General features: G+C 34.7%; 1 long non-coding RNA gene and 1 pseudogene across 2 annotated transcripts in view; one reads left to right on the top strand and one right to left on the bottom strand.

Annotated features, from left to right (window-relative positions):
* Positions 1-20,233, top strand: part of LOC145260221 (uncharacterized) — a 79,166-nt gene that overhangs the window by 26,046 nt on the left and 32,887 nt on the right. The gene's annotated exons all lie outside the window — the stretch shown is intronic.
* Positions 9,867-9,983, bottom strand: LOC145260739 (5S ribosomal RNA; annotated as a pseudogene).

Genomic DNA, 20,233 nt, shown 5'->3' on the forward strand with positions numbered 1-20,233 from the left:
GTGCACTAAACACTAATGAAAACAGATTTTTTAGTTAGCTTGTAATAAAAAGTTACTGGTCACAAATGTGTGGGAAGGACAGAAATCAACTTTACTTTATATATAAAGATATAAAAATTATTTCACAAAATTTATTTTTAGTTCGACATCTAAAGGAACTTATTTATATATGAATAAAATAATGTATTAAAACAATTTGACGGCCAAATCAAAATAATAATAATCTTATTCATTTTCATTTCTTCTATTTTCTGCAAAGTTGCTTTTCGGGGTCACCATTTTGGATTTGAAAAATTTTGGCTGCATTACTTGTTTCAATCATCGCAAATCTGTATTTGCAAATCCTACAGACGTGTTCTTGTTTGAAATGAGCAAAGCAAATGAAGATTGGATAAAAGTAAATATATTATTATTATATAATATATGGATGTTCGTCCATCAAAATGACGCAAATCTGATCATCCTAGAACAATAATGAATAACACACACTGAAATGTAAGGCAAGGGTTGCACAATCCCTAACCACTTCTCTCCTTGGCATTACCGAATTCCAGTGGCAAGGAGAAGTCTAGGACGACTGTGCAGAGATAAGTGGAAAGAACATATAGCACCTGGTATTCCCAAATATTCATGCATTTTAGTACTGCCCAGACTTGATATTTTTACTGATCTAATGGAGAATGGTGTGTCAGCTTTATTATGCCCAATTATATAATATATAATCTAGGTTTAAAAAATTTGGTTATATAAATTAAGAATTTTTCTGTCTTTCTGTTTGTTGATCACTTACAGCATTCAAACGTACTTAACAGAATTGTGCTAAATATTTAGCGATTAGTGTTGGGACGGTTAACTGGAATCGAGAATCAGAAAAATCAAAACTTCTTGTAGTATCAGAATTGATATCGGAATCAGAAAAATTTGTGCTTTTTTTTTTTTCGATGCCAAAAACATTTTTGGTAGTTTTCTTGTTTAAAACTTAATTTTCCATTGCTGGTCTTAATAAAAAAAAAAATTATTGATTTTAAATCTATCTATACATCTATAAAAGTGAAATTGTCTATGTGTGTGTGTATGTGCGCGCACGCGCGTGTGTGTGCATTTCCCTACCAAATAACTTTGTTAATTTTCAGTCTACAAACTTGAGATTTGACATAAGGAGTATTGAGATTTGAGAAAATCTTTTTAATTGGTTTCCGGACAGAAATTTGGCTATCAAGGGGTCAAAGTTCAACGATTTGACTTTTGAAAACTCTACCAAACTCCTCCGTCAATTTTGGGTCTAAACACTTGAAATTTTAGATGTAGGTTACTTGGACATGGATAAAACATTTTAATTTGATTTGAGCCCAAAACAATAAATGTTAAGAGGTCAAAATTGGGGTCAAAGTTTAAAAAATTTAACTTCTGCGGTCTCTTCCAAATTACTCAGCCAATTTTTTGTCTAAATATTTGAAATTTTACATAAAGTGTATTCAGACATGCAGCAAGCTTTTTAATAGGTTTTTAGCCGAAAATTTGGCAGCTAAAGTGTCAAAGGTCAAAAGATTTGACCTTTGCAATCTCTAGCAATCTATTTAGCCAATTTTGGGTCTAAACATTTGAAATTTTACATAAAAGGTATTTAGACATGCAACAAGATTTTAATCAGTTATTGGGCGAAAATTTGGCTGCCAAGAAGTCAAAGTTGAAAGAAATGCCCTTTGCAGACTCTACCAAACTCCTCTGCCAATTTTGGGTCTAAACACTTGAAATTTTAGATGTAGGTTACCTGGACATGAATCAAACTTTTTAATATATATACATATGCACCTGAAGTTATAAACAGTACATAGGGCCCGAGCAAAGCCAGGCTGAACTGCTAGTATATCTATAAAAGTGAAATTGTGTGTGTGTGTGTGTGTGTGTGTGTGTGTGTGTGTGTGTGTGTGTGTGTGTGTACATTTCCCTACCAAACTACTCTGTCAGTTTCCAGTCTATAGACTCGAGATTTGACATAAAGGGTACTGAGATTTGAGAAAATCTTTTTAATTGGTTTCCGGACAGAAATTTGGCTGTCAAGGGGTCAAAGTTCAACGATTTGACCTTTGAAAACTCTACCAAACTCCTCCACCAATTTTGTATCTAAACACTTGAAATTTTAGATGTAGGTTACTTGAACATGGATAAAACTTTTTAATTTGATTTGAGCCCAAAACAATAAAGATTAAGGGTCAAAATTGGGGTCAAAGTTAAAAAAATTTGACTTCTGTGGTCTCTACCAGTCAATTTTTGGTCCAAACATTTGAAATTTTACATAGTGTATTCAGACAAGCATTTGGCTGTCCAGAGATTAAAGTTGGGTCTAAACACTTGAAATTTTAAATGTAGGTTTCCTGGCAATGAGTCAAACTTTTTATTATATACATATACATATGTACAAAGTTATGAACAGTACACAGGGGCCGAGCAAAGCCAGGCTAAACTGCTAGTTACCAATAAAATTACAACCTTTATATCACCTTCCAAATATATTTTTACATTTGCAAATATATATATGCACACATTACATGTTTTTTTTCCGGTAATTTGAAACATAATTTCAAAATAAAAAAAACAAACTTTACAACTAAATATTTAGAGATTTTTAAAGAACCAGAGTCGGTAATTGTACTGGAATCGGAAATTTAAAACAGAATCGGTCATTCTATCGGAATCAGAAAACATATTGGAATCGTCCCATCACTAGCAGTGAAACATCCTTGTGGTATGAGAGAGATAAAAATTAGTCCTATTCCTAATAACAACAAACACGTCTAGGTTCCAAAACTACTAGGTAGAATTGTTTTCTGATAGTGGAGAAGAAATCGTTTTTTAATAGGGGAAATTTTAGTTTTTATTTTGTGGGATTTATAGTTCCCTTTTAAGGAGCAATTGTATATCACCCTTCCCCCACATCAGAAACTGACCCTGTGTGTAACTTTTCCCTTGTGCAGAAGGGCACGTAAATCAGCACAAATAAAATTACTTATTCAATTTCTAATTTTGTTAATAGAAAATTTTCTTAGATTCTTTTTTTTTTTTTTTCAACTCCGAGAATCATAGCAGTTTAGTAGTAATGTCGGTCCGTCGAAAATGACAATGGATATAATAACTATTTTACAGCGACTGACTAAGCAGGAAATTATGGTCGAGTAGATTGTTTATGTACCGAATTCGCTATTCTTGTTCCATCCATTATAATGGGGGCGTAATAGTGACGCACCAACGACAGGTCTCTGGTCAAGATAATTGATGCCATGACAGAAGGCAACGAGAATTGAATCTCCGAAGCGGACTAATTTGAAAGTAGCATAACAAAAGGAATTCAAGCTCTGTTTGTCAAGTTACTAATAACTTATATTGATACGTCATGCTCAGTGGTGTCTACATCTATACAAAGCAGAAGTGGAAAAGACATGTGTGACACAATGATAAGGAGCTCGTTTTGGGGGAGCTAAAGCTCCCTACATTTAAAAACCTTTTACCCATATTTCATTGTCCTCGGGGCGAGGCGACAAATAAAATCAAGTTATTTCTGTTTTCCCCTTGAAATGTCAGTTGATATCAGATTAGCTCAAGTTGACAGATATTTATAAAATCTCAGCCATCAGGGTAGACAGATGCAAAAGGTCAAGCCTGCTTTAAAAAAACAAAATAACATTTCAGTCTCCTTGTTTTGAATATGTATGTATGTATGTATGTATGTATGTATGTATCTATCTATCTATCTATCTATCTCCTCTTCTCTCTCTTACTATCTCTCTCATGCTTTACCATGAGGGAAGACTTATAATTTGGTTAGGATCAGGAGGCTGTCACAGATGGTTGCAAAATGTTGGATTTTGATTGCTGTCCATGGTGAGTCGGTCCCCAGTTCAGCCAACTCTTGAGTTAAAGAAAATGCTCCTTCTTAATTGTTTAAATAAATTTCTGATTTCAGAAGAAAATGTGTCCATCACTTCAATTCCAGCACCCAAAGGTCCCAGCCAAGATAATTAATTCTCAGGAGAAAAATAATGGAGAAATTCCTGCCAGTAATAACCTCAAAAGGACCCAAAGAAAAGATTCATCAAGCGGATGTAGCCATGGTCATATTAACCTCTTGATCTAAAGGGAATGTGCCTATTATATTATATTGTGGTTAACATCTAAGGGAGCTGGTTGCTATGCTCAGACCTAATAGCTGGTTCAGAAATGTCCTCATGGCATAGACAAACCAAAATTTTCTCCCCAACAAGCAATGGTCGTCAAGAAACTAAGAGCTCCCTTTTCTTTGTTTGTTTTTCATCCAGATGAAATAAAAAAGATAGCAGCTCCATATTTGGTACTAAACGAGTCACAAAATCGCTTCTTTTCTGTCTGCACGTTTTGGAGATCCATCACAATACAATTAAAGGGAGAAAAAAAGGTGATATTCTATTCTCACGTTTTATAGTGGCAAACTTCAAACTTCCGGTTTCTCTAACATTTGAACATGCTGTTTTCTGAATACACACAAGTTTGAAATAGCAATGAAAAAAATAATGATGAAGAAACGATTGAACACACAAATAAAATTTGAATAAATTGCAATATTTATTGATCCATCAAAAATTCAAATAAAGAATTATAATAATGAAAAATCATTAACCCATGGACTTTCAAAGATATACTCTTTTCATCAGAAGATAAACATTACTGAAAATATATCACTGATTAGCATAAATTTGAAAATATAAAAAATTGGGGGGGGGACTAAAAGACATTTTCAATAAAATTAAATGGAACAAAAGAGTGACAATAAAAAAGTAAATAATTAATCAATTAATCAATAAATTAAATTATAAAATAGTATTTCATTAGGTCAAAATCTGGAATCTTAAGCCTGAATGGATTATATTGAAATCTAAAACGTCAATTAAATTAGAACATATCCAATAATAACAATGAAGTTTTACTCGTTTAGATCCAACAGAAGAAACTACATTTGTAGTAAACTCTAAAATGTCAATTAATTTTGAACATACATCAAACAATCAATTAAGTTGTATTTAAATCAAAATGAACCATCTGCCATCCGATGTGTAAATCGAATATATATATATATATATATATATATATATATATATATATATATATATATATATATATATATATATATTGTTTCCATGTCCAGTTGACAATTTCAAATATTATATCGTTTGAAAATTTTCAAAAGCCAGCATTTCTTCAGACTTAATGAATAAAAACACTTTTGACAATAGAGCATTTTTGAAGAGAAAGAAAAAGGAAAAAAGAAAAATTCCCTTAACGAAAAAGAAAAATTCCCTTGTGAGAATAACAAGTCTGATTGGCGAACTTGCAAACTTAACACCACGTGTATGTATAAAAGCAAACAATAACATCAATTCGATGCAATAGCCTGATGAATCGTAACGAGGATGAAATGCAAAAAGTTCTGTGTAACTTAATTGTCATATATATTTTCACGACTTACTACTTAGTTCTACCCACGTATGGAGCATTGTTGAACTAAAAATGTTATGTAGATATATGAAATAATAATAATAATAATAATAATAATAATAATAATAATAATATATATATATATATATATATATATATATATATATATATATATATATATATATATTAGGGATGTACCGATTAGCAAATTGGTCGATTACTGATTACTGATTAATCGGCATTTGACAATCGGTCGATTAATAGGTTTTCTATTTATCAGCAAATTAGCATATAATATGTTGAATTCCACCGTGTGGTCACGTCTAGAATGAGTTTATTTCTCAAATTATTAAATTTATTAATAGGTTTTTAATTTATCAGCAAATTTTGTTGTCGTAAATGATACTAATATTAATTAAGTTATATTGTAAACTAGCCTGGATGCCCGGCATTGCCCCAGTCTTTAGAGGTGTGTGTTGGGCAAAACAATAAAAAAAGTGGTAGTAGGCAGGCAGGCTCGAACCTGTACTGTGAAGGAGGAAAAGAACACACACAAAAAAAGTCCATTGAAGTAGCGAAGGTTTAAATTAAAAACGACACCTCCCTGTAGAAAAGTGCCCAGTTGAGAATGAAGGAAATAATATTTTTAGCCAATTTTTCGATATGTTTCATCCGAAGAATCGACCTTCAAAATGATACCAATCTCGTAAAAGTCCGCCGCCTCTCTCGAAAGTTTCAGGCATACATACATACATACATACATTTAAACAGACATTTAAACAGACAGGTGAGATTTATATTATAGATGTAGACAAATTAACTCCTTTTTTTGCTTACCAGTGAAAATTTATAGACATGCATCATCTACACCATATTATTAAATAACAGACATGACGCGCTGTTAACATGTAGACTTTTACAACTGCACTGAATTTGAGACAAATAGAAGTAAGCACATGGAAAATTTCCCTACTTCCTCTTTCTATCAAATTAACATTATTATTTTGTACTTTAAAATTATTACTGTATCTTTCAGTTTTCGTGTTGAAGAATTGTACAGTAAATTACGATGATGTGTGAACTGAAAATAAAGCATTCTTCATCAGTCATACTCTTGTTCCTCGTTTTTGGACTCTTGCTACCATTACATATACATTTTTATTTTTTAATGTATATTTTATTGAGATAAATTACTAATTTGATATCAGACATAAGTAATTTAAATACGTAAAAAATTAACTAAATATTGACAAAAACCTACAACTATTATGGCAACCAGTTTCTGCTGGAAGTATTTTGATGTCAATCTCAAGGATAATAATACAGCTGTCTGCAAGTTATGTCAAACCACAACATCAAGGGGTGGCAAATCAGCAAAAACTTTCACAATCAATATGTTAAACCATCTTAGAAATGTTCACCCAGAATAAGCAAAAGTTACAGAAAGACAGGAAATACAATGAATGTTCAGGGACAGATATTCCAGGAACAATTGGTAGCAACTATGAGTCTCCATCAAAACACCAAACTACTATAGAATCAATATTGGCCAAGAAGAAAATTTGGTATATTAATAACGATAGGTCACAAGAGATTCATTATCTGCTGTTGATATTCAATCACATTCTGTAACATCTGACATTGGGCCCTGGATATGACCTTAAACTATATCCGATAGTGAGACTCCAGCTTGCGGGCTTTGGGGAGTGTGGAGCAACCCTTTAATTGCCATTGCTCCTAGGTCCACTCTGACCCGGAGTGGTAGCAACTGTTAGGGCCCCAACGATAGGTTAAATAGAAACCGACTTAAAAAAAACAAATATACTCTACTAAAAAATTGTTCTTCAAAATCACTGGATTCGGCATTAAATAACCTGAAAAGGGTTGATGTGCCATAAAACAAAAACAAACAAATAAACAAACATCTGACATTGGATCTAAAAGGCTTATTGCAAAACTTTGTCCAGTGGAGTACTTTTTTGATGGAATGCTTCAGTATTCCATCAAAAAAGTACTCCACTGAAAAAATAATTCCCAATATATTTACAAAAGTAAAAACAAAAATTCAATCCTCTCTTGATTGAAATTAGCAGCATTTCTTTGACTACAGACATTTGGATAACTGCTACAAATAATGCTTCCTTTCTGAGTTTAACAGGTCATTGGATTTCAAATGACTTTGAACAGTTCGATTCCCTGGTACACAAACAGGTGCAAGAATAAGTGAAGAATTGCACAATGTTCTGGATGTGTATAAGATCTTCAACAAAGTTGTCTTAGTTTTGTGGGATTCAGGAACAAATATGGTTGCTGGTGTCAGGGAATGTGGTTTAGAATCAATATTATGCTTCATACATACAATGCACTCATTATTTTCTCAACAGGCTGTTAAGACAATCATTACAACTAACAAAAATATAGTCTCTCACTTTAATCACTCTTCATTAGCAAATTAACTGAAATACAGGATCAGTTTAATTTGGAAAAACATAAACTCATTCAAGATGTGACCACACGGTGGAATTCAACATATTATATGCTAAAAAGTAATTTCGAACAACAAAAAGCTCTTGTAATAATAAGATTCCTACCTTAACAACTTACCAATAGGAACTTGTTTAATAAAATGTCTAGTTACTGAGTCCATTTGAAGAAAGCACGAAAGAAGCAAGTCACAGAAAATCAATCATATCGATGATAATATCTACAATTTTAGCTTTGAGGCTATTTCTTTCAAAAGCTGTCCAATTTAAATCTGATATTTCTGACTTTAGTAGAAATCCTTACTACTGTTGAACAATTCAATGAATCAATGGAAACAAGATTTTCATCCTATCTAAATGATAAAAACTTGTTGGTTGGTTGGTTGGTTGTTTTTGTTTTACGGCATATCAACCCTTTTTGGGTTATTTAATGCCGAAATCCAAACATTTTGAAGAAAAATATTTTTAATAGAATATATTTGTTGTTTTCAAGTCGATTTCTATTTAACCCATAGTTGGGACCCTAACAGGTACTACCACTCTGGGTCAGAGTGGACCTGAGAGCAATGGTAATTAAAGGGAGACTCCACATTCCCCAAAGCCCGCAAGCTGGGCCTCATCACTGGATATAGTTTAAGGTCATATCCAGGACCGATAAAACTTGTGTGAGTTTTTTTCCTAGATCCAAGATTTAAATTTAAATTTCAAAAGAATGACATGGAAAATACGATTAAGAATTGAATTCTACATCTTCTACTGAGGATAATGAAGCAGAATCTTCTTCAATCTCTGTTATAGGTTAAGAAGATCAAAATGAAAGTAAAACTGTATCTCTTTCAAACTTGTTTGATGAATTAGCTTCAAATAAGCCTACAGTAACAAATCAAAACTTAGAGAAGGTAGACGCTTGAGTTACACCTTGAGACTACAACTACAACAGAAATACAAAAATCACAATCTAAAGTCAAAAGGAGTAAATTCCTTATGCTTAAGAGCACAAAAGAACTTGATCATTTTGTAGCTTCACCACTACTCGCAAGAGGTGATGATCCATTTCAGTAGTGGAAGAAGACACAGGAGACCTTAACACTTCTCAGTAAGCTGGCTTCAAAATATTTAAGTGCACCACATTCATCTGTGGAGAGAGAGAAGCTTTTTAGTACATGCAATGTGTAGGACCTTACGAGGAACAGACTGTCTCCTGAGAATGGAGAAACTTTAATGTTTACACATTACAACTTAAAAGTATTCAACTTTAAATACTGAGGAGACTATGAGAGCAGAAGATGCAGGCAGCAAGAATAGAAGAGGAAGTAGAGCAGGTGCAGAACTTCAGCTTATAGTTATTCACTTAAAGAATTGCAATGTGTAGTTGGTTTGTAATTTCTTTTTTCTTAACTAATTGTTTAATTATATTCATTTAAAAAATTGGGTATTGTACTTTGTATTTTATAATTTTATTTAATAAAGGCAAAAAGCCATAATAGTAGTCAGACACTTAACAAATGTTAAGTTAAATTATCAGTTACTGTTTTAATGTGTCAAAGCTATCTGATGAGTCATTTGGCATTGATGAAGTGGTTTAAATTAATAGGAAAGAGAAAAGTAATTAATTGGACGATTAATTGGGAAATTGGCTGATTAGCGATTAATCAGCAAAGTGGCCATTTAGACCGATTATCGATTACCTGCTGATTAATTGGCACACCCTAATACATATATGTAGCAAACAAGCAAAGCAGGCACCTTCAGTCTTGGACAGACTATGAATACCAATGAAGGGTTGCTTGCGCGTGAAATTTTTGTGACAGGAGGTGCGCAATCTCTAACCACACCTCTCCTGAGACGACATTGTTAAATACCAATGGCAAGTGAAATACAGGACGACTGGAAACAAATGCCGAGATAAGCGGAGAGCATATACAGCGCTTAGAATTCCCAAATGGTCACCCATCTGATACTAACCAGGCTCAACGTTGCTTAACTTTGGTGATCTGATGAGAACCTGTGTGTCAACACGATTATGCTGTATATATATATATATATATATATATATATATATATATATATATATATATATATATATATATGCCGTATATATACACTAGTGATGGGACGATTCCAATATTTTTACCGATTCCGATACAATTACCGATTCCATGTTAAAATCCTGATTCTGATACAATCAACGATTCTGATTCTTTATAAATCTCTAATGACTTAACTATAAGATTGTTATTTCCCCTCGATTTTCGTAAAAATACAAATGTTAAATATGCAGATATTTTCCTAAACGTCAAAATACACTTGTGGAGGATGATCTATCGATTTTAGCTTTACTGGTAATTTAAAATCAATAAATATTTATTATTTTATCATTATTAACAGCAATGGAAGATTTGGGTTTAAACAACATCAAATAAAAAAAAGACAATTAAAAGAATCGTTTTGGTATCGGAAAATGGGCATCAATTTTGCCGATTCCGATGCTGATTCCGATGCCTCCAAATCTTCCAATTTTTCTGATTCTCGATGCCGATTAATCGTCCCAACATTCATATACACATACACATTTATTCTTGCAGAAAAGGCTTGTCAAAAACAAGCACATAATATATACATAACAAAACATTACACATAAAAGGCAGTGAAAATCACAGATGTAGTTACTAATGAGAAATCTACATCAATAGTTACAAACATATCTGAAATAAACATGTGTTGCCAGGGCAAATAATTTATAGAGGTATACAAAGGCGGTGTAAAAAAAAAAAAATTGATGCGACTTACTTTAGTGATACCTGGGAAAGAAAGGTCATGATTAAATATATTTTTGAATGATACTTGTAACCTGTAAAGAAGACATTTGATGGGAATCGAACCATTCTTAAAAACCCATGCTAAGATGGAGCTTCAGTCAGACATGCTCGATTTGCTTCAAACTCAAAGCCATAAATCCTGCACATGCATGGAATGAGTCCTTTTTGTTCTTCCGGTTGGCAAGTAATAATTCAGAGGAGATTACTTGAATACAATTCAAGGTAAATAACTCCTGAATACTCTAAGTCAACAGAGGGTTTCATCGTTTTACTCATTTATCAAATTTGTTCAAATATCTAAATATTTTCTTTTCTTTGAAAAAAAGGCTGCTGTTTTCTGGATCAGTTATTTTGAGTGGGTGGTATGTGGAGATTCAGCTAGGAGTTTTCCCTCAACACCAAAGTCAACAGAGTCTAGGCTATTATTGAAATGGCCTTTTCCCTATTGACTGTCATATATTGTTGGTCCGGTTCAGTTTTAGGAGGCCAACCCTCCCAGGCTTTCTCTTTTCCTTTTGAGAAGAGGTTAGTGTATAGCTAATCGATTGAGGCATCTCTACCCAAGAATGCAGACGAGGTTACCCAGGCATTATTTACAGACCAGGGTGCCTTTTCTCTAGGATGCTGGTTCTTTAATCACACTTTTTGACCCTTATGTCACACCATCCTGCCTTGGGAGGGAGATAAATATCGATAGTATTCATGATCGTTCAAATGTCAAACTATCTATCCCATTAATTAATAAGAAGTAACAGTGGCTAAGTGGTTAATGCTATCGACTGAAGATCTGAGGGTTTCAATTTCGAATCCAGTTTGTCCCACAAAATCATTTTCATTTAGGATATTGGCAATCTTCATGTAGTCATTCCGGTATTTATTAGTATTTTTAATTTTCCTCGATTAGATTTTTTAAATACCTCATACAATTTTGACTTTGACTTTTGAATTTTTCATTACCTAAATAAATTAGGTTTTAATTATGGATTTCTTAATTCAATCTGTAGTTGCATAAGCGATGCGCTATTACATACTCTTAGGGCTGTTAGTGGCCTTTTCAAGTAGTTCCTCCTTTTTGACTGAGGCAAATCAAGAATTTGGGTGAATTGCAATTATTTGTACTGTCGTATTGGTTGAAAGATTCTTATAAAGTCCATGACAGAAAGTGAGCCAAATCAGTAATTTCTTTTACAAATTCCCAACTGAGAATTAATTCAAACTCCCCACTATGGGGATTCGTCCACAAGAAAACACGAGTTTCCAAGAATGCTTTCTGCAGGAATAAGGCAGGAAAAGTTCCCCTGAATTAGAGGCGAATGTAACACGTCCTATCACATTGAAAAATCACTGGAAACTTAAATTACCTTTTTATTTTGTATGTCACGTGTGATAAACAAAATAAAAGCGAATAGAAGATAACAGAAAAGTAGAAATGTGGGAAAGGTTAAATAAAAAACAGGAAGAACTGAAAAGAAAAATAGCAGAAAAAGAACGGAGATTAAGACCATACAAATACAAATCTGAACAGTGCAAGCAAAACGGGATCTTTTGAAAACAATAAAAGTCAATTCTATCAGAATGGAAAAGGTTGAAAAACAAAAACAGAGTGACTGGACCTAATAGAAACAAAATGCTACTGGAATAAGACACGGAAAGAGAAACAAGATCACGATAAAAATGTCCAATGGCTGAAAAATACAAAAGAAGAGTTACAGAAAATCAAAGAAGGGACAGAAAATAAAATCAATAAGGAAACCCTCAGAGCAACCTTACGAAAAATGGCAACCTGGAGAGCACCGTCACAACGGAATACACATATACTTGCTAAAAAAATTCATATCACTACATGAAAGACTAACTTAGAACTTGAAAAGATGCATCGATTAAGCAGACGTGCCATGAAGTGTTAAAATTTAAGTTTTAAACTGCCGAATACCGTTTTGTGTACAAAAAACATCCATCGTTCTTTTCTCCCTCTGACACGCGAGTTAACCATACAAAAAAATAAATAAATAAAAAAATAATCGGCCATTCTTTTTCCCACTGACACACAAAGTATATAAAAAAATGACTCTAACTGAGCAAAAAAACTTCTCCCCAAGAAATATGGGCTCAAATTCGATATATGCAAATTAAGATGTGGTTGCATTTGAGCATATGTAACCTTTTCGTGTCTTATCAGTCGGGTTTTGAATTTTGATCATTGCACACACCATCCTTGGCTGCTTGTTTCAGTGACTATTGTCACACTCCTCCCTGATCTCATGATTACATAAACTGCATCCCGGCGGTGGTTATCTTTGTCAGGTGCTTCTTCGCAATTGTAGGGCCTCTTTAGAAGGTGGGCTTCATCAGGGATAGGTGCGTCTTCCAAACCTGCCTCATGACTATCTTCTAAGTCTGTTTCATTATCGGGTATCAGACTTTCCAACCTGCTCTCTGAGGATGTTGTACTGTCGGAATCTTCTTTTGACAAGAGTACACGGTATTGGGAGCACAGATCCTTCACGTATAGAGGCATCGCATCCACCACGATGGACTATGGACTGATTCTTTCGGTTACCCTACACTGGCAAAATCTCGTTGTACAACAACCCTCTAGTGCCTTCACCCACATTTAGTCTCCAATTTGGTATGGACTATGCTTGAGGCCTGCTACTGGTGGCATGACATCGATTCCTTTCACCTGGACCTCGTACCGGTAGATAGCATTGGCTGGTGAGGTCAAAGATGACTCATCATCTTTTGGACTAATGTTGTACCAGTGGACTGCCTCTGATATGGAGCAGTGCATTATAGCCATGATCTGTTTCGCAATACAATGGCATCGCTCATGTATACCGTTCTTGGCCAGGGCATATGCACTGTGAAATTTCAAGTTCACGCCCCGTATGTCATAATAGTTAATAAGAAGTAAAAGTCCTGCCAGATTGTAGATTTTGCCGTTCCAGCAAACCACAGAGTGAAAATCAAGGAGAGAAGCGGAGCAAATACACAGAAATGGCCAGGGAGCTCAAGGGGATATGGAAGATGAAGAAAGTTAAGACAACACCAATGATTGTAGGAGCACTAGGAATGATACCGAAAAAATTTTGAAGAAAGAATTGGTGAGATTGGAATCAGAAGGATGGCTGAGATGATACAACTGATAACAATAATGAAAACGGCTGAAATATTAAGGAAAACCTTTGAGTGCGGAGACTAAATATATATGACCTGTGGATGCTAGCCGGGCATACAGAAACTACTAAAAAGGTAAAACACAAAGAAACACCACTTGAAAACTGGGTAATTACATAATTGTAAGTTATCCTATCCTTTTTTTTTCTTGTCGCCATGAAGTGGTGCCGAGGATCAAAGAGGATTGAAAAACTGAGGAGAGAAAGCACTAACCAGACTCCCGCTGGATGAGTGTGAGAAGGACTGGGACCTAAGGGAGGCTTATTGGCACTCATATCCCAGTAAAGACGAATGGTTGCTACAAATGAGAAATCAATGGCAGATGACTGTTGCGATAAAACAAATTAATTTGCAAAGGATGTTGAAAGAGGTAGAGAGTACTGGTAATGTAGGGAGACTTGTTACTCAGATTCCAAAGGACACCACAAACTGCTTTCTAAGAGAATTCTTTGATGATGGCCTGTGTGAAAGCTCCTAGTGAAGAAGAAGAAGAAGAAGAATAATAATAATAATAATAATAATAATAATAATAATAATAATAATAATAATAATAATAATAATAATACTACTACTACTACCACCAAGCAAGAAGACCGGACATCGTAATAATCAACAAGAAAGAAAAGTCCTGTCAAATAGTAGACTTTGCTGTTCCAGCTGACCACAGGACAAATATCAAAGAAAAGGAGAAACGGAACAAATACACAGAGCTAGCCAGAGAACTGAAAAGGATATGGATGATAAAAAAAAAATCAAGATAGTACCTATAATAGTAGGAGCACTAGGAACAATTCTGAAAAACTTTGAAAAAAGAATGGGAGAAATTGGAATCAGAGGAAAAGATACAATGAATAACAGCAATGAAAACAGCTGAAATATTAAGGAAAACCCTTGAATGCAGGGACTAATACACATGGGCCACACGAGCAGACCAGACAAACTGCTACAGAAACAAAAGATGAAGAAGCGCTGCACTGCATGGAACCAAGAACATTGAATGTACATATCTATAAGTTCTCTATCCCTCCCCATCCCTCCCCCCATCCTCTCCTATTACCCAATCACCCCCCCCCCCCAAAAAAAAAGAATGATGCCAAATAATCAAGAAGGGTCAAGGAGGATGGAAAGACTGAGAAGAGAGCACTGACCAGACCTCCGCTGGACAAATGCAAAGAGAACTGCGACCTTAGGGAGGCTTATTGCCACTCAAATTCCAGTGGAGACCAATGGCCGCTGCTAGCGAGAGATCGATGGTGGGCGGCTGTTGTGATAATGCAAATTCATTTGCAAATGTTATCAGAAGAGGTGGAAAGAACTGGAAATCTGGGGAGATTTGATGCCACTCAGCTTTCAGGGAACACCACAGGCTGTTCTCAAGGAGAGATCCTTTATGGCCTGCGCGAAAGCTCCTTGGGAACCAATAATAACTCATCTTACATTAAAAAATAAATCTTGCTGGTGAAAAACCGAACAACTTGATCTATGTTTGTTAACAGAAAGCCCTATGTGAAGATCAAGGTAAAACCAGTGCTGACTGAAAGCTGCCCCTATTGTTTCCTTCGTCGGCTGGGAGTCTTTATAATCTACTTGGTCCGTTTGTTTTATAGTTTCTGGTTTTTAGCTGGATATACAAACACACATTCACACAGACAACTGCCCTTTATATAATAGATGTAAATATGTTAAAAGTAAAAAAGAAAGAAAATCCAAACTTTGCTAAGAGAGAGAGAGAGAGAGAGAGAGAGAGAGAGAGAGAGAGAGAGAGAGAGAGAGAGAACAAGACAAACGAAAAGATGTCCCAGAATAGCTGACCTAGTTTTGTTGAAGAATGTCTACCGTGAGATAAATCTCAGAGTTAAACATGCCTTTTAAAACGAAACTTTCTGCGTGGAACGTACGAGATGATTTTTGCTATTCCGCATAACTGACAGGTGTGAGAAGGCGACGTAAGAGAAGCGGTCAGTCTGGCTACAATGTTTTTTTTTTCAATGCTCTAGTCATGACCATATATGTATATACACTAGACGCCATAGTCGTCCACTTTACAATAAAAAAAACAATGTGGGTAAAACAGAAAGTATCCACTTGGTCATGGCCGCCATATCAGAAATTGGAAATTGCGAACCGGTGTTAAAACAAACAAAAACAATTGCATAGCTGTTGACGTAATTTTTATTCTTATCATTTATACAAAAAAAAGTTTGAATTTATTATTTGTCGTCTGTCTGCACCGTTTCCTTCTGTCACAGGGTTCAAAACCGGCTTCGAAATCTAGTAGGTGATGTCATTTTCTTCTCCTTGCAACCTCTTTCTCACAGAAGAGACGTTGCAAATTTCTACTCTATCATTATTTTCACGGCAAGTGCTCGACTGAGCTTCAATCTATCACGCCCCCCCAGCAAAACTTTACAATCACTCGTCTAGCTACAACCACTGTCAACAAATTACCTCTATCTGTGTCTAAATCTAAATACAAATTCCATGAAGAAAGGTCTGCTTTCCAACTGACTACAATATAGTCGTCTTCAAGTCTAATGTAAACAAGTTCTTGTAGAACCGTGCCCTTAAATAATCAATTCCTCCTAATTTTTACCATTGTCGGTTACTATGTTATTGTCTTGTTAACCACCTTACATTCACTCCCTTCTAAAAAAAAAATCATGGGAGGTGATGGTTGCTCAGACATGTTCAATTATGTGGTTGATATGATTGCCAGCAAAGTTTGAGGTTTGAAGACCAATACTTTCATATGTGTGTGTGTGTGTGTGTGTGTGTGTGTGTGTGTGTGTGTGTGTGTGCGATACCTTCATATATATGTGTGTGTGTGAAGAGACTGTGTTGTCTGTTCGGTTCTGTTGAAAAAAAAAATAACAAAAAAATAACACTGTAATATTGGCGAGAAGGTTCGGTGGAACTTGTACAATAAAGACGTATGAATGTTGTATAAAATAAATATATATATATATATATATATATATATATATATATATATATATATATATATATATATATATTAAATAATGATCAACGAATATTTCACACTCCTATATTTTATTGTCATTGAAATCGGCGAAATCGCTTACTTTTCAACTAAATTGATTGATTGCCTGCTCTAGTTATGGACTCATTGCAGTTCACCGGGAGGAAGCTCAGATGTTTCTCCCTATAACGTATTTTACAATACATTGTAGTCTACATTGCATTGTAGAGAACCTACTGTTGATTTGATAAAATTATTTTTCATATATAATGGCTTGCATTAAAGTTTAAAATGCAAAAATCAAGTATCATACTTCAATTGTGCTCTAAACAGAAACATTCATTTCGAACGCTGATTTTATGTTGGGCCTTTCAAATGTTGATTTTATATGTCAGGTCTTTCGGCTTGTGCGGTAATAAAACTTCTCAAATGCACTTATGATGTTAAACTGTGTAAGGCGTTAACTTTGGTCGAAATCGCTTGTTCTTTCTTTCATCGGATTATTTCAATTATCGATTATCGATACTTATCAAAGACATTCTGATACAAAGCCTATCTAAGAATACTACCAAGCACATAAAGTACCTTCGTGTGAAATTTCATAAAAATAGGCCCAGCCGTTTTGGAGGCCATAGGGAACGAACTCACAGACACAAAGACACACAGACAAAGTTCCTTTTACATGACAGTAGAGATAGAGATAGAGATAAAGTAGAACCCCGGGATACGGTGGCCCTAGGATACGTTTTTTCCCAGGTTACGATGTGGAATACGATCTTTTTCCGGTCCCTGGTTACGGTATTTCCCCCCACGTTACGGTGTTATTTATAATTTTATTTGATTATGTACATGTGTATTATATACTGTAATGTATTTTATTACTAATTTCTAATGCTGTGTTCTGGGGTCCTACTGTAATTGTGTAGAGATAATGTTTATCCTGTCGGTTCCGTTGGACATAAGGAAAAAAAAATATAAGACAATCAGCATGAAAAAGAAAAGGATACCTATGTGCTGTATGTGTTATGGTTGGATTTGCTTCAGGGGTAAGATGTAATTGTCTTTACTAGCATTATCATTCATGCGTTGTTTAAAAAGAATGGAAACCGCAGAAATAATACATTTTTAGGTGCTTCTCCAAATTAGTGATCTTTTAAACCATCGCACTTCAGGTAAAAATATTATTACGCACTTACGTGTCATGTCGAAATTAGCATAAATTCCAAAACATTACGAAAAATGAACCAGTAGCAGAATAATTACAAGTAAAACTAGAATTTATCATTATAACGTACTTACGTGTCATGTTGAAATTAGTATAAATTCCAAACATTACGAAAAATTAGCTCGTAACAAAATAACAGCAAGTAAAACTAGAATTTAGCGAATGATTGATTTTTACCGCACATTTTAGTGCGGAAGAGTTATGTGAACAATTCAGTATTACAAACTGACTTATCTTTCATGACTATGGTGGACATAAATTAAGGGTCCGTTGTTTTTAAACACTAAATCTCTCAGAACGTAATTGTGAATGACTTTTTTGTTGTTAAAAAAATGCATCTAGTACATCTTCTACTCTTCTGCACAAATATTGTCCAGATTTAATCTTCCTCTGAGGTCATCAGAACCAAGCTTGTCTTTAAGACTCACATTACACATTCATCATATCATTCTCATCTCTATGCAACGCATGTCCTCAACTTTCGCTGACCAGGTTATATTTTTATACATCATCACACTGCATACACATGTCTGATAGACTGTTACTTTAGTCGACAGCAGTTACGCTCCACTGGTTCTTTTTCAATCTTCACATGGTGTCGTTAAATATCTAGTTAACAATCCCCATAACCCTTATTCTCGATTGGTTTTTGGCCTTGGTAAGTGGTGACTCATTAGTATAAAAAATATATAAAATAAATGAAGGGCTTATTCATTTTCGTATTCGTATTTACTTGCCTCCCCATATGGGCAGAGTTAGACACAAGGTCAGTTTTTAAAATGGGGAAAACCCAGTTCCCTAAATAGGAACAAAAATAAAAATTGTCTCAGTCAAGATGGATTTCTCCTCCACTGACCGAGGATAGAAAAGGTGAAGCGTAGTATCACAACAGATACTACACTTTGTTCCTAGCCAAAAGACCAATCAAAGCCCGGGCTCATGTTATTCAAATTAGATATCTGCTTGTTATCTCCCGCAAATAATAAATAATAAAAAAAAAGTATACAGACTTTACATGTCTAAGGAAGGAGTGAGGGGAAGGGGGAGCATAATCTTCATAAACTTAATCCGGGCCTTTGTGCAATAGCCTTATCTTTTCTCATGCTTTCTTGCCCCCAAGAGATCTGTGTTTATGCCATTTAAAATGAAGTTGAATATCTTCGTAGTTTCCCTACTTATATAGGGCTATGCCGCGAGTTTACTTACCTGCAAATGATGAAAGGGATGAGGAAGATATGTACGGACCCACTCACCACCGCCACCATCCTCAAAATAATAATCTATGATATAAAGGAGAGAATATGAGAAGAAAAGGTGTGTGTGAGAGAAATAAACATATAACAAAGAGAAACATGGGTGAGTTATTCAATTGATTACACATTATATGGCTAATCAGGAAAATTAAAATGGAGGTATTTAATTCTCTCCCACTGCAAGAACTGTGACACCAGGGTCAGAAAGTGGGAGTGAGAAGTCAGTGCCCCTAAGGAGGAACACTCTGACCTGCAAAAAGTGCCTGGGCAGTCCCATCGGCATTCCTCGTTAAGAGTACCTCAAGCGATTAGCAATAAGCTAACTCTTTCTCAAAGAGAGAAGGCAGAGCCTGAGAGGGCGGACTTCCTAAAACTGTACAGGAACAGCATTACATTGCGATCAATAGGAACCAGATCATTGCAGAAATGCTCTAATCTCTGTTGATTTTAGGGGCTGAGGATAAAAATCCCGAAAAATAGATTTGTTTCAAATATAACTCAATTCCAAAACTAAAGTATATTTTAGCATGTGAATTTGTGTGTGTGATTAAGAAAAAAAATAAAAGAGGGAAACAAACGTTGATTAACTTAACTTTAGTATAACACTGGTCAATTAATGACGGCTTAGACCCAGGAAAATAGGAAAAAATATAAATGCATGCGGCGTAGAATGGGGTTGTAAGAGAACATCGAAGAGGGGAAAAGATTTTGAGCTACTACCTCTGTAGGTTAGGACGATGATGAAGATGGTGCTCCTAGGAATAAATGTAATGTTTTAATATTACGAAATAATGTGTATAGTAGATTTACATCAAATCCGTTGCTAGGTT

The sequence above is a fragment of the Euprymna scolopes genome, chromosome 36 (assembly GCF_053919585.1).
Source record: "Euprymna scolopes isolate OS-2025 chromosome 36, ASM5391958v1, whole genome shotgun sequence".
Classification (NCBI taxonomy): Eukaryota; Metazoa; Mollusca; class Cephalopoda; order Sepiida; family Sepiolidae; genus Euprymna; species Euprymna scolopes.